Consider the following 14131-nt stretch of genomic DNA (forward strand, 5'->3'; position numbering starts at 1 on the left):
GCTGTGAGGTGGTTCTTCAGTAGGGGGGCCCTGGGGCGGGGTGGGGAACGACATTTGTCCTTTGCTGGCCAGATCTGACAAGGCCAGCCCTGGGTGTCCACCCTCCTGCCAGCCCTTCCACAGCCGTTGCTCCCAATCCCTCTGTCCCTGTCACACCAGTGCTGCCCCCTCTGCTGGACAGTCTTGAACAGCCCCTCTCCTGGTAGGTGTCCCTCCTTGAAGCCCTCCACCCTTGAGGGCTAGATCAAGGCCAGCCCCTCAGGGTGTCGGTGACCTCTGGAGTCACACCCTCTAGTGACTCCTCTCCACGATCAGACGGCAGCCGGCCACGGGCACACCTCGTGGCCCTGAACCCAACAGGCCTGAGGCTCTGAGGGGCACCAGGTGGCCAAGACACAGATAGTGTCATCAGGGTCCTCAGGAGCAAATCACAGGACCCAGCACAGGTGCCACCTGGAGACGGGAACGCGGTCCGGGGTCTTGAGCAGCTCATAGACTAGGAAGGAGGACGAAGTGCCAGGCTTGGGTCGGGAACATGACCCGGGCAAGGGGGTCACGGACAGCAGAGACCCTCTAGGGGACACTTCATCCTGCTGCGCCTCCACCCGGCACTGCACTCCCCGCAGAATCCGAAATCCTGGGTGCCCGAGCCTGGGCGGCGTCCTCAGCCCTGGCTGGGCCACTTGGGTGAACAGCGGGTTTCCTGGGTGGCGGAAGCTCACAGCCACGATCGTTGGGACACACGAACACCCTTGCATCTTCCAGTGGCCAGGGGAGGAGGGGACATTGGAGCTGCATCTTGGAGTCTAAGGAGGGATTTGCAAAGAGAGCTAGAGCCGGGGGGTGGGGTGGGGGGTGGGGGGTGGGCAAGGAGGGGTCCTGAGACAGTCACCCACTCCCTGAGCCACTCACTGACACACTCACACTGCCTCTCACTCCTGGTCAGATCCCAGGCAACTGTGACTGTCCCTGAGTTCTCTCCAGCGTCCTGATGGGGGGCCCTGGACGCTGGGTAGCAGGAAGGCCCTCCCAGACCCCGTCTCTCCCGCCCGCACAGCACCCGGGCCTTCGGGGCCTTTGTCCACCCACCAAAGTCCAGGCTCCTCTTCTAACCAGCTTCCCTGCGGGGCCTGAAGCAAGGCTCCCAGACGTCTGGTCTCCTGGGATGCCAGTGCTGGACAGGAAGTGGGGAGGACGGAGGCTTCAGATCCCCAGGGTGGGGCAGGGGCACACAGAGGCCGCTGCCCGGCCCAGGAGGAGGAGGAGGATGGAGTCTCAAAAAGGAACATGAATCAGACTTTATTCGTGAGGAAGAGAACGTCTCTGAGCGTGTTTCCAGCCCACGTATAAGGCTCTTCCTCCTGTCCCCAGGCTACAGTCCTAAAGGCCGGCTCCTGCCATCAGTCCAGGTGGGTGAAGAGAGTCCCCGACACACCTTGGAGTGGGTTGGGAAAAGCACAGGGTGTTGGCTGGAAAGTGATCTGTCCCCCGGAAACCCACGTGATCAGGCCATGAGAGGGGGCTCTTGCCTCTTGAAGGAGGGGGTTCATGAGGGAGAACAGCCTCTTGGAAGCGAGGCTCTCATGCTTTGCCCCTGTCACACGCCCACCTGCACTTCTGCTTTCTGCCAAGACTCTAAGCCACAGGAGGCCCTCTCCCGGGTCACACCAAATCATCTTTTCTTCCTAAAGCACCCGTCTCGGGTATTCTGTTATAGCAACAGGAAACGGACTAAGACACAGCAAGATGCTGGCATGCAGAGTCCCTCAGGTAGAGGAAACCGTGACAGAGTCAAGAAACACAGAGGCCAGAGTAGCAGAGAGAAAGCTGGGCACCGTGACACTCGCTTATAATCCTGGTGACTGGGGAAGCTGAGGCAGGAGGATCGAAAGTTGGAGGCCAGCCTCAGCAACTTAGTGAGACTCTTGTCTCAAAATTTAAAAAGGCTGGGGAGGTAGCGTAGTGGTAAATTGCCCCTGAGTTCAATCCCCAGTGCTACAAAAATAAACAAATAATAAATAAATGAATAAGAGAACAGAGAGAAGCTGCAGGAGCCGCAGGCAGGGTCCACACCAGCGGCGGCCGAGGGGCCTGATCTGTGGTTTTAACAGCAGCGTGCAAGGCGATTGGGCAGGCGATGCTTGGTGGGGTTGGCCCATCACTAGGAACACACAGGGAAGTCCCACGGAGCGTCACGTCACCTTCAACAACCCCAGCCCAGCTGGGACCTGGGGAGACCATGGGACTCACCCCTGCTCCTGAAAGGAAGGTAGCGGTGGCTCCAGTTCCTCCCCATCCTCAGCGTCTCCCCAGTTTCAAGGAGAGTAAGTAGCTGAAGGAGCTATGGAATCCCAGAGGATCTTGCTAGAACAGGACAAACCTGCTGAACCCCTCTCCCAAGCCCTGTGGCCTCCCTCCAAGCCTAGAAGTTCTGACCTAGACCTACCTCAAAAGTCCAGGAAGTCCTCCTGGCCCCTGTGGAGTGCTGGGCTGCCCCAGGGGGACATCAGTATCTGCTGCTTCCTCCAGGGAGCCGAGAGGGGGTCCCCAAGGCCAGGGCCCAGTGGAAGCCCATCCTGCTGCCTGGGCAGCTGAGCCTGGGCTCCAGGACCAGGCCTCAGACAAATGGGAAATGCACGGGCCACTGTTGCTACCAGCTGACCCTGGCATGCATCCCAAGCCGCACAGGACAGCCATTCAGGCAGCAGCTTGTGTTGGCCACCAACCCTAATGTGTTGAAGCATGCTAGTTGTTTGTGAGAGATGCCAGGTCCATTCCAGGTGTCCCTGCCCACCTTCGCCTGGCGAGCTGTGTGCAGTGCTGCCTCCTCCTTGGGGTGTGGGAACCCCCCTGCCCTGTTGACACCAGGAAATGCTCTTGTCCGCAGCGCCCTGTAAGCTGCCCGTGGTGCAATCCCTGACCAGGCCGCTTCTTTCTTCAGTCTCACAGAATCTTGAGCTGGTTCTCATACACAGGACTGGGCCGTTCCAAACCAGGTGGACGTGTAATTTACACCAGAGGACCGTGTACACTGTGAGCCAGAGAAAATGTGCACCAGGCTGAGCACAGGGAGGGTTTAGGAAAGCATCTTTCCCAGGACTCTTCTTGACAGGTCTTGTATCCCTAGGGTGGAAAGACTCAGCTCTGCTCCTGATTGCTGTGTGACCATGAGTAACTCACCTGACCTATCTGGACTTCATTTCTTCATCTGCTCTCTGAGTTGGAAATCTTTGTCCTACCCTCCTTATGGGTCTGTTCAGGATTATAAATGGTCTGCATTTGTCTTTCTACATTGTGGTTGTCTGTTTGTGTGTCCATTTGCCTACCCTGCCTGCGTGGAAAGCAGGCCAGAGTCTCTCCTGGGACTTTGTGTGGGGACAATCAGACCTTGGGTGCTCAGTGAACATGAGCTGAACCCTGATCTTGGGACACAGTCAATCACTCTCATGCACACCGCTGACAGCCCCACATTCTCGTCCACAATTCCACAATACATGCCACAGTGGCCTGGGAGGCTGGGAACAGCCCATCTGACAGATGAGGAAACTGAGGCTGGGGACCATCAAGGCATTTGTCTGAGCTACCAGCCAGTAGGGGCAGATCTGGGAGTCGCACACAAGCACTCAACTGCAAAATCCACACCCGGCCCCCTCCCAGCTGCAGTGCAATTTCTGGCTATCTGGTTTGGTCCTGGGAAGACAGGGGTTCAAGTGTGATGGGGATGTGGGGCCTGCAGAAGGAGACAAAAATAGAAGGATGCTATGGGCTTCAGGCACAGAGGGCACCAGCCCCAGTTTGAGGTTGGCTGCAGGCCAGATTCTCACAACCAATCTATGGGCAGGGATTTTATCATTCCCATCTTACAGGGGGTATAACTGAGGCTAGGGGTTGCCAAGGCATTAGGCAATGTGAATAGCCAGTAAGAAAGGAGGACCTGAATCCAGGGTGCCCGATGCCCATGGTCCTACCTCTGACCCCTGGCTTGGAATGCCCGGCCCTCCTCCGCATACACACCTGGCCTGGGGCACAGAAGGGGTCTGGGAATGGAAGCTGGGACTGTCACTAAAGGTGAGTGAGCATGTCCTCTGCAGGGAGAGGGGATGCTCCATCTCAGGACAAGGGGAAAAGGCTGGGGAGACTGTGGGGAAACCTTGGACCGGTGACCTTTCAGGACGGCCACCCCACTCACCTTCTCAATGTCCCCCGCCCCATCCTCCCTGCCCTCTCTCCCCGCACCTTCTTTCCATCTCCCCCTCCTCTCTGCCAGTGGTCCCTGTCTGACTTGGGCAAGGTCCTTCACCTCTGTCCTCTCTGAACCTCAGCTGTTCATCTGCAGGCAGGGTGACACCCCCATCTGTATTTGGTGCCACTTTGAGGATTAGATAGGTTCCTAGATGGCGTTTCTCCGGGTCAGCCGCCCGAGGGCTCGGTCCCCACCACCTGTTACTCCCTTCTCCCTGCCCCTCTCCAGGAGCACTCCCCAGGCCAGGGCTCAGGACTTCGGGGCTCTAAGCGCCGCTTCCTGCCCAGTGGCACCTCCTCCCTTTGCTCTGGTCCCGTCCGCAAGAAAGTCCTGGCGGGGACTCCTCCCGGGTCCTGTAGCGCCGGGATCGCCGGCTTCACCCTCCACCCCAGGGTCGCATCCGTGGAGGAGAGGACCCTCCTTCTGCTGGCGGTGACCTGGGATGGAGCCCCTGGCCCGGGTCCCGAGAGCAGCAGGCGGGGCGCGTGCGGGCTCCTGCCCCCAGCGCCCGGGTCCGGGATGGCACCTCGAACCCACGTGATTTCTCGGCAGCGGCCCCGGTTCCAAGCACTGGCCCGCTGCGCCCGCCCGGCGTCTGCTTTCAGTTTCGCACGGAGCGTGGACGAGCCGGCAGCGCAGCGGTGAGTGCAGGGGCCGCGGGACCCCGGCCGGTGCGCAGGGCGCCTGGCGGTTCGGGGTTCCGGTTCTGCAGGGAGGAGAGGGCAAGAGCGGATGCCTGAGATCTGGGGATGGGGATGTGCCCATGCCAATGGCCAAGTGGTGTCCGGTGGCAGAGGGACAGATGGGGTGTCGGTGGCTTTGCGCTGTGCAGTTTGGGGGATGGCAGGTCGGGGTCGCCACTTGTAGGGGACATGGTCTGTGGCTGTGCAGACCCGCTCCCGGGGCCGCACCTGTTGCCTCCCTCTGTTGCTATTTTTTCTTTCAAACTTTTCATTGCTGAATGAAAAGTTAGAGGTCACATTGTTCCTGATGCACGATTCATACTTCAGAGCCTAAAAAGCGAAACAACTTTTCATTGAGGAAAATCACAAACGTAAACAAGAGTAGGAGGAAGAGGACTAGGTGGGGCCATATGGATTTGCTGGTTTTAACGTATGGAAGCCCCCTTGGATCCACTGCTCCTGGTCAAGGGTCACCAACCCTAGATGGGGGCTTTCATATGTATCACTCCTTATTTGGAAACAAATGGCAGACATCATCGCATTTCAACGGAAATATGTGAGAATGTACCAAAAGACACGGAGTCTTTAAATATGGCCACAATGCCATCAGTGCGCACACGGGGGTCTTAACAATTCCTTAGGGTCAGGTCTCCACTATTTCTAGTGACCATTTTAACTCAGAGGTGATAGGGACTGCATGGCGGTCGTTTTTGTTACTTGCTTTTCCATGTGGTTTTCAACTACTTTCTCACTCAGAAAGCCAGGGCCTGGAGCTCACTGGGGTGGCCATTTACCAAGGTAAAAAGGCCCCACCCGCTTTCCGTGCTGTTTGCATAGGTTTCATAAGTTGGGATTTTTACATTTTCTTTTTTAAAGATTGGGCGTTCGGGAGGTGCAAAAAGCAGTTTGAAACCTGGAAGTTCCTAGCCTCTAAAAACCGGGGAGACGATGGAGTGGACCCCAATCAGTACTGGGAACTTCATCTCCCTCTGAATGGAGTTCCTTCTCTCTAGGGGAGAAATAAGCCCGGAAATGCACTAGGTTTAGGCTGGGCTGTTGTCCAGTGGCCCTGAGTTTGACCCCACACCACTAACTAACTAACCAACTAACTAACTAACTAACTGGGCTTGGTTTTGTGGCAGAGAGCCCAGGGAAGGACGGCTGATGGCATGGAAGTGAACGTGAATGCCCGTCAGCATGCTGTCCACAGACCACCGTTCTGTAGCCCGGATGGGCCATTCGTCATATCTGCCCGCCCTGCCTACAGGAACAGCACCAGGTGGGCAGGCACCTGGCCTGGCAGGCTGACTAAGGCTCTCAGAACCTTGCATTTTATCTCTTGGAAGCTTGGTTTCTCATCTGTGAAATGGGCCTAATAGATCCTTCAAAGTTAGCTCCATGGATTGAATGAGGCAAGGTACGCCCAGTTCTTGGTCAATTTTAAAGTACTGTGAAAAGGTCTGGAGTCCTTCTTGAGGGCTGACCAGCAGAGGGGTAGGGAGCTTCACAATATGGCGAATCTCCTTCCTGGACTCCCGAGGTGTCCATGTCTGCAGAGCCAGGTCAAGCCCTGAGGAGGGTCTAGAAAAGCTTCCTAGTGTGTCTTCTCTCACCTCTTGTGGCTTGAGTTGTGTCTGCTAAGAGAGATGTGTTGAAGTCCCGACCCCCAGGACCTCAGGATGTGGCCTTATTTGGAAAAGTGGTTGTTGTAGATATAACCAGTTGAAATGAGGCTATACTAGAGTAAGCTGGCCTTAAGCCAATATGACTAGTATCCTGGTAAGAGAGAAGATCAGCGTGTTGAGCCCCACAGGTGGTGGCAAGACGGCCATGTGGGGAGAAAGAGATTGCCAAGAATTTCTGGCAGCCACCAGAAGTTGGAAGAGGAATGGAAGGATCCTTTTCTAGAACCTTCAGAAGGAAGCCTGACCCTGTCCACACCCCTATTTCAGACTCCTAGCTTCCAGAACTGTGAGAGAACAAATTACTTCTGTTCCTTTTTCTTTTTTCTCTTTGGCACTGGGGATTGAAGCAGTGATGTTCTACCACTGACCTATGACCTCATTTTGTTTTCTTTTTTTAAATTGGAGATGGGGGGAGTCTCACTAAATTGCTGAGGGTCCTGCTAAACTGTCAAGGCTGGCCTTGAGCTTGGCAATCCTCCAGCCTCAGCCTCCCGAATCCCTGGATTACAGACGTGCACCACTGCACCCAGCTCGGCTTCTGTAGTTTGGATCCACTCTCTTGGTGGCACCGTGTCACCACCTCTAAAGCATCACCTCCCAGCTCCTCTCTACCTACCACATGCAGTTGGACAGACACTGGAAATCTTTTGGGGTCTGGGGGTGTAGTTCATGGGAGGAGTGCTTGCCTGGCATACCCGAGACCCAGGGTTCTATCCCCAGTACTGAAAAAAGCGAGAACAGAAAACTCTGCAGGTGGTCTGAGAATGTAAGCTGCTGTCTTTCTTTGTCGGATCTGGTTTTTGTTTTTTTTTTTAATTTTTTTGAGTGTTGGTTGGGGAACTAAAGTTTATCGAAGTGAAACGGTGTCTACAGGATGATTTGAAAGAGAATAGTTCAGGAAAAGTGATGATGGTGTCTGCTAACGCAGCTGGCTAGAGAAGGGAGGCTCTTTAGACCACATGGCAAATCATCAGATGCACCAAAACCTGGCAGAAGTGGTGAAGAAGGCAACACTGGCTATTCACAGGACGTGTTACCCGCAAGATAAACAAGGTTGTGTGCCCCACGTGCTGTCTGGGGTCTCCTGGGTCCTTGAGAGCTGGGAACAGTTGGCACGACCCTCATTCAGCTCTTCGAGGAAGCCCTCAGTGTTCCCGGGCTTTCTGTGTTTCTGGAGGCTGGGGATGGAGTTAACCTAGTTCTCCTGTCTACGTCTGACCCCAGGCTCCTCTTCTGCTGTCACCAGCCTCTCACCCTGGTTCACTGTGGCGTGAAACCAGCCAGTTTCCCAGGGAAGGGAGACGTGCAGCCAGGGAAAGCACAAGCCCACTCAGCAATTTAGTGGGGCCCTAAGCAGTTCAGTGAGACCCTGTCTCTAAATAAAATATTAAAAAGGGCTGGGGACGTGGCTCTGTGGTTAAGCGCCCCTGGGTTTAAACCCCAATACCAAAATAAATAAATAATATGGGATTGCACGTTTAAGGAAAATCAAATCTATGATGTCGCTTAACTTAAAAAAAAACAATAGCTAATATTTGTATAGTAAAAATGAAAAATGTACAGAAGGATATAATTAAAAATATGCTTCCTTCCCTCCCCTGTCTCCCAGCCACTCAGTTACCCTCTCTGAAGGCAGACAGTGGTATCCGGTTCTTAAGTCTTCTTCCAAAGATGCTCTGAGTGGACCTTACAAACACACACACACACACACACACACACACACACACACACACACAGAAACATGTGCATACATATACACATATACACATAACACATACGCATACCCATAGATTTCCCCAATTCTCATAAATGGCAGTATGGAGTATCCGCTTTTTTTCCCCCCTTAATTCGATTTGGAAATCTTTCTATAGCAAACAAAATCTTGCATCTTTTCTTCAGTGCTCAAAATAGATCCCAAGACCTGGCATATGCTAGGCAGGTGCTCACCACTGAGCCACACTTCCAGCGCTCTCTTTTTCTAACAACTTCATAGTATTTCCCCACGTGGCTGATATGTCATTGATCTGTTTTGAATTTTTAGGTTTTTTTCCTGTCTGTTGCTATTCCAAACAGTGTTGTGATCAATATCGTTGGTCAAACTTCATTTTTCCATATGTGGGAGTCCATCTTGAAGAAAATCCAGGAGCAGGTTTGGGACTTTGAGGGCATGTGCAGTTTGAACTTGGGTGACTGTGACCAATGACCCTCCTTGAGAATAGTGCTAATTTTCCCTCCCACCAGCTCCGTGTGAGGGCACCTGCAGCCACACCTTCCTAGTATGGATGTCATCAAACTCTTCCATATTTGCAAATCTAGTCGATGAATAATGGTGATTCTTCTCACATCTCTTCTCAAAACCCGGGTTTCTGCACTCTTGCTGGTGGGTGGGGTCTGCCTAAGCTTCAGGCCTCTGCAGCCGTGAAATGTGTTGCACTCGTAACGGGAGGCTCTGCTCCCCACTGTTGCCCCAAACCCCAGCAGCTCACTGCCAACAACTTTCTGGGTCAGTGCTTTGTGAGTTCGAAGAATGAAGTTCACAGGTGCGGATGACTCAGTGTAAGAGCGGGATTTGTTCAAGTGTGAATAAAAACAGAGCTCTGGCCCAACGAGAGGGGAACCAAGAAGAGTCACCTTCTGAGTGTGCTAATCTTGGGTTTTGTTTAGCACATGGGTCAGAACTATTGGTCCACATTTATGCTCATTAGGGTTTGGAAAAGTACCAGTGCTATCGGTGGCAAGTTACGCTAATTAGGGTTTGGGAAAGTACGAACGCTATTGGTGAACTCCTAAGTGAAACCTTTCATCAGGTCTGCCCCACTTCTGTGTCCTTGCTGCTCATCTGCAGTCACAGCTTCCCAGGAGCTTGAGGTGGGCGGACTGAGCGGACTGTGCATGCTTGGGGTTCAGAGCTGCAGCGCTGCCTGGAGTGGGCTTCTGTAGCAGGTGTCTGCGCTGCGCCCAGGCCTGGCCGCAGGTCATCTTTTAAACGTGTAAGGGCCACCTGTCTTCCCTTTTCCATAAATTGTCGGTTCTTGTCCTTGCCCACTTTTCTATTGGGTTGTTGAGCTCTGCAAGCTCTTTGTATATGAAAGAAATTAGCTCTTAGTCTACAGTGGCATTATAATATGGATTTAAAAGGTGGCATGGGGGCTGGGATTGTTGCCCAGTGATAGAGCACTTGCCTAACATGTGTGAGGCACTGAGTTTGATTCTTAGCACTGCATATAAATAAATAAAATTAAGGTCCCTTGACAACTAAAATAATAATAATAATAATAATAAGTGGCATGGCTGTCCACAGAATGGCTGAATGTATCCCTCATTGTTAGACACTTAGATTTGGTCTCATTTTCTTCCTCTGCATGTGGAATATTTTGTTTTATGTAAAAAAAACAATAAGATACATGATGTTTTAATTCTTCCAATTGTGCTTAGCAGGAATCCTCTTAGGGAAGGGGAGCAAGGAGGAAGGGAAAACACTTAGAGTGCTTGGGGTAGGAAGGGCCTGGGTGCAGGGTGGTCAGCAGGGACCAGAACATGGCAGGGGAGGCCGGGGGAGGCCGTTTTGCATGGAGTCTGTGCCTGGGGCTGGGGGTTTTATGTGCTCACAAAAGGAAGGGGGAGAAGGAAGGAGGGGAGCAGTCAGGCCACCCAGGAGAAGATTCCAGAAAATTCTTGGGTGTAGGATGACGGAGGAGCGTCTCCAGCCTGAGGGTGCCCCCTGCTCCAGGTGAGGTGGGAACCAACTGCCGGGACACCAGCTCGGGCTCCACCCTGCGCCCTGAGTCCACCCACGTTGTCCTCCAAGTTCCCACAACATGGCGGGCAGGCTGGGCTGGAAGCACAGCAAGTGCCATTTGGTGGAGCCGATAGGAGCAGGATAAACAAGTACTCACAGATGTGCGACAGGGGGGCACGTCAGGTCGTGCTGACTGCGGGTGGCGGGACACTGGCAGGTGAGGGGCAGGGTGTGGTGCGCGTTTGGGACAGAGGCCAGCTGGGGCCTTCTGGTGAGGAACACTTGGGCCATGTGAGAGAAGACTCCGTGGGTGACACAGGGGACCCTGAGCCCTGAAGACAGAGGGAACCAGGCAGGGGGGATGGGAAAAGGAGGAAGAGGGAGAGAAGAAAGTGGAGGAGGGAGGAAGGAGGAGGGAGAGCAGAAGGCCAGGCTCCGAAGTCGGCCTCCACGCTCCCCTGCGCTTCCCGTGGGTGAACTGTGTGCCCTCATTTCAAAAGTGCCAGAGCAGGGCCCCCGGCTGGAGGAGGCCATGTCATGACCCCACCCCAGGAGTCCCCGGGGCCTGGGGGAGGCCAGAGCTTGACGTCTGAGCCAGTTTTCCCATCTCAGGGGAGAAGAGCTGCCCCTGCCGACATCCCTGTGCAGAGAGGTCCTGGGGAATGTCCTGGAGGCCACAGCTCTGTTCCCATCCCAGACCGAGGTGCGCTTCTCAGCGGATGGATGTGTGGACCTTTCTTTTTACAGCGACTAAGAACACAGGGGCAACTCCTAAAGACTGGGCCAATGTATAAAGCTTCGGCAGCCAGGGATGACCCGATCCCAACACCCACCTCCTGCGTGGAGGGATGGAGCCTGGACCCCAAGCAGACCACCATCAGCTTTAGAGGGGCCCCTTCTGCTCTGCAGGCGAAGCTGTAGGGCGCTGGCACCTTGGGGAGAGGTTCTCTGAGGCATTCAGATCTCATCTTGTTCTAAGTGAGGAATAGCTTGCAGTTTATGTGCCCCACCAGGTTCTTGAAGGTGTCTGGTACCTCTCTGGGCGTCTGGATGCTCTCACTGAAGTGGACAGGACAATGTGGAGTCAAGGTGGCCTCAGGAGGTGCATGGATGGGGCTTTGGACCGAATTGGAGTGGAAAGCTGTTCTCTTTTCAGTTCTTGTTAATGCTTCCTGATTAGTCAGGGAGAAAGTCTCAGATGGGTGGCAGGCGTCTGCGAAGCCTCTCACACCTACTGGCAACAGCACCCGCTCCAGCGCCCTAGCAATGTTTTGGGTTTTTTCAGTTTTCTGTGGGCGTCTTTTCGGGATTTACCCTTAGTTCATGGCCAAATGGTACTTTTACAAGTAAAGTCAGGGACTGGGGTTGTGGCTCAGTGGTTAAGCGCTTATCTAACATGTGTGAGGCACTGGGTTTGACCCTCAGCACCACATAAAAATCAGTTAATCAAATAATGGTGTTGTGTTCATCTACAACCCAAAAGAAAAATTTTAAAAGAATAGATAACGTTAAAAGTGGAATCGTTTCCAGAACAACTTTAAGGAAGTGAGGTTCTGATTAAAATTTAAAAAATTTTTTTTTAGTTGTTGATGGACCTTTATTTTATTTATTTTATTTTACATGTGGTGCTGAGAATCGAACCCAGTGCCTCACCCGTGCTAGGCAAGTGCTCCACCACTGAGCCACAATCCCAGCCCCATGATTGAAATGGAAGGCACAGAGAGAGAGGGAGGAAGAAAATAAGAAAGTCCTCAAGCATAGATAAGAGTCTTAAACTTTGCACACCCATTCCTAAAGGATGAGATCATCGGAAAATTTCGTGCTTTATACCTCCATGGGAGAGATATTTGTCTATATCTTTAAGCAGAAAAATAATAAAACCATGCTGAAATGGTCATTTTGTTTTGTAAGACGCCATTTGCATGGAGTTTCAGTTAAGAGGCAGCCTGGCTCTTAAATTTGCATTATGTTTCTTCCCTTTACGGAGCTGTTTCTTCCCTGCACCTTGGAGGACGCCTCAGCTGGGGTAGGCTGGCCTGGGCGGCGGTGAGGGGGTGCAGGTGGGATGCCACAACCTGGGGCCACCTGTGCTAGGAGCTCCGTGCATAGGAGCTGGTGGTGACAGCTGAGGCTGGGGGTGGCCTTCATTGTGCCGTGTGCTGTGTATACATCCGTGTCTCCAGCCCTCACTGTGAGGTGCATGTAAAATCATCACCCCATCAGCAGATGAGGAAACTGTGGCCCAGGGGGTTAGGAAACTTGCTCAAGGTTGCACAGTGCCAAGTGTTGAAATCAGAATCTGAACCCAGGCCTCCTGACCTCAGAGGCTCTTGCCGACTCCACAGACCCCTGGGAATGCCGGGGGAGAAAGCACCACTTGGCATACCTGCACACAAACCCTCCTGACCCAGCAGATCGGTTGGGGTAGTGGGACCCAGCCCCAAGGCTCCACGCCCTTGTCTCTCAAGCCTTTCTTCTGCACCATGCGCCTGGTGCCGGTGGCCAGGGTGGGAGAGTGTTCGGAGGGTCCATCCTGTAAGCTGGAAAGTTCCTCTTCTAACTCTACTTCCAAACAAATGGAGCCATCTTCACCGCACAGGTCATGCGTGACCCAGTCCTCTTGCCAAAAAGCTAGCCTCTTGTCTGCAAGGCCGAAATCTCCTTTCTTTGCTCCCAACCCTGCCTCTGACCTCTCCCAGAGGTAGCCACTGTTTGCTCTTCCTTCTAGAACTTTATCCAAGCCTTCACGTCATAAAAACAATCCTTCTGTCGTGACTACCAAGCACTTTCAAGTACTTTACACATATTAACTCATTTAAGCCCTACCACAACCTCATATTACTCCTGCTTTATAGATGAGAACCTCAAGGCCCAGGAGGCTACTGCAGACTAAAATCCAGGACACGGGTGCCACCCTGGGGTGGGGGGTTCTGGTGAGGGCCCTCTTCCGGGTTGCACCCTGCCGACTCCTCACTGTGTCCTCACAGAGGACTAGAGAGCTTTCCGGGACTTTGATCAGCCCATGGATCCCATTCACCAGGACCCTACCCTGTCTCCTCCCCCAGCCCCGCCACCCACCCTGGGAATCATCACCTTGGCAGTTCGGATTTCAACATATCAATTTGGGGGAAACACAGACATTCAGTGTGCAGGGCCCTGTGTTCCAGCTGCGTGGCCTCCATGTGACTTTAGTCACAGAGTCAGAGGGTGGGCGGAAGTCGCTGACAGCATTTCTCTCACAGAGGAAAGCCCGTTTCCAGGCTGTGAGCCTAAACCTGGGGACCTGGGACTCTTGTCATTTACACCTTGAGCTTTCCCTGTCCCCTGCCTCAACTCCCGAGCCAGCACAAGATGCTTCCGGAACCCTCATACCAGGCCCCGTGTGTGTGGCGCTGCCCAGGGGATTTCCAAACCGTGCTTTTATTTTCACTTTTGTGTGGAGGTGCCCAGCTCTGAGCTGCAAGAGAGGAGCTGGCAGAGCCACCGAGCTGGGGACTGACGTACCAGAGAACAAAGGAGAGGCAGAGGCAGGCACTGCCCTTGGTCTCCATCTAGATAGGACAGCCTCAGCGACCTTGTCACCCCCAGGGCCTTTGGGCTGCTTCGAGATCAGGAATCCTAGGGTCTGGTTTGCTGGAGAATCGGGACCCCAATGCAAAGGAACAAGGACAGTGAAGAACTGGCGTCACCCAGAACCTCTCACCTCAGGCTTGAGGCCCAGTGGACGCCCATGTTCCATCCCCAGAGACTGTGCTGCCCTCGGTCTGTAATGAGGGGTGCT

At 53.6% G+C, this 14131-nt stretch overlaps 1 protein-coding gene across 5 annotated transcripts in view; it reads left to right on the top strand.

Annotated features, from left to right (window-relative positions):
• The first annotated feature begins 4623 nt into the window (after positions 1 to 4623).
• The window catches only part of Nlrc5 (NLR family CARD domain containing 5), an 80654-nt gene continuing 71146 nt past the window's right edge, over positions 4624 to 14131 (top strand). For 2 of the 5 annotated variants that reach the window (XM_078032357.1, XM_078032359.1), the window contains exon 1: positions 4628 to 4884. The gene's annotated coding sequence lies outside the window, so the exon portion shown is untranslated. Of the gene's footprint in view, positions 4885 to 14131 lie in introns of all 5 variants that reach the window. The other 3 variants (XR_013430910.1, XM_078032358.1, XM_013366420.4) reach the window with 3 other exon arrangements.

The sequence above is a fragment of the Ictidomys tridecemlineatus genome, chromosome 15, assembly GCF_052094955.1.
Source record: "Ictidomys tridecemlineatus isolate mIctTri1 chromosome 15, mIctTri1.hap1, whole genome shotgun sequence".
Classification (NCBI taxonomy): domain Eukaryota; kingdom Metazoa; phylum Chordata; class Mammalia; order Rodentia; family Sciuridae; genus Ictidomys; species Ictidomys tridecemlineatus.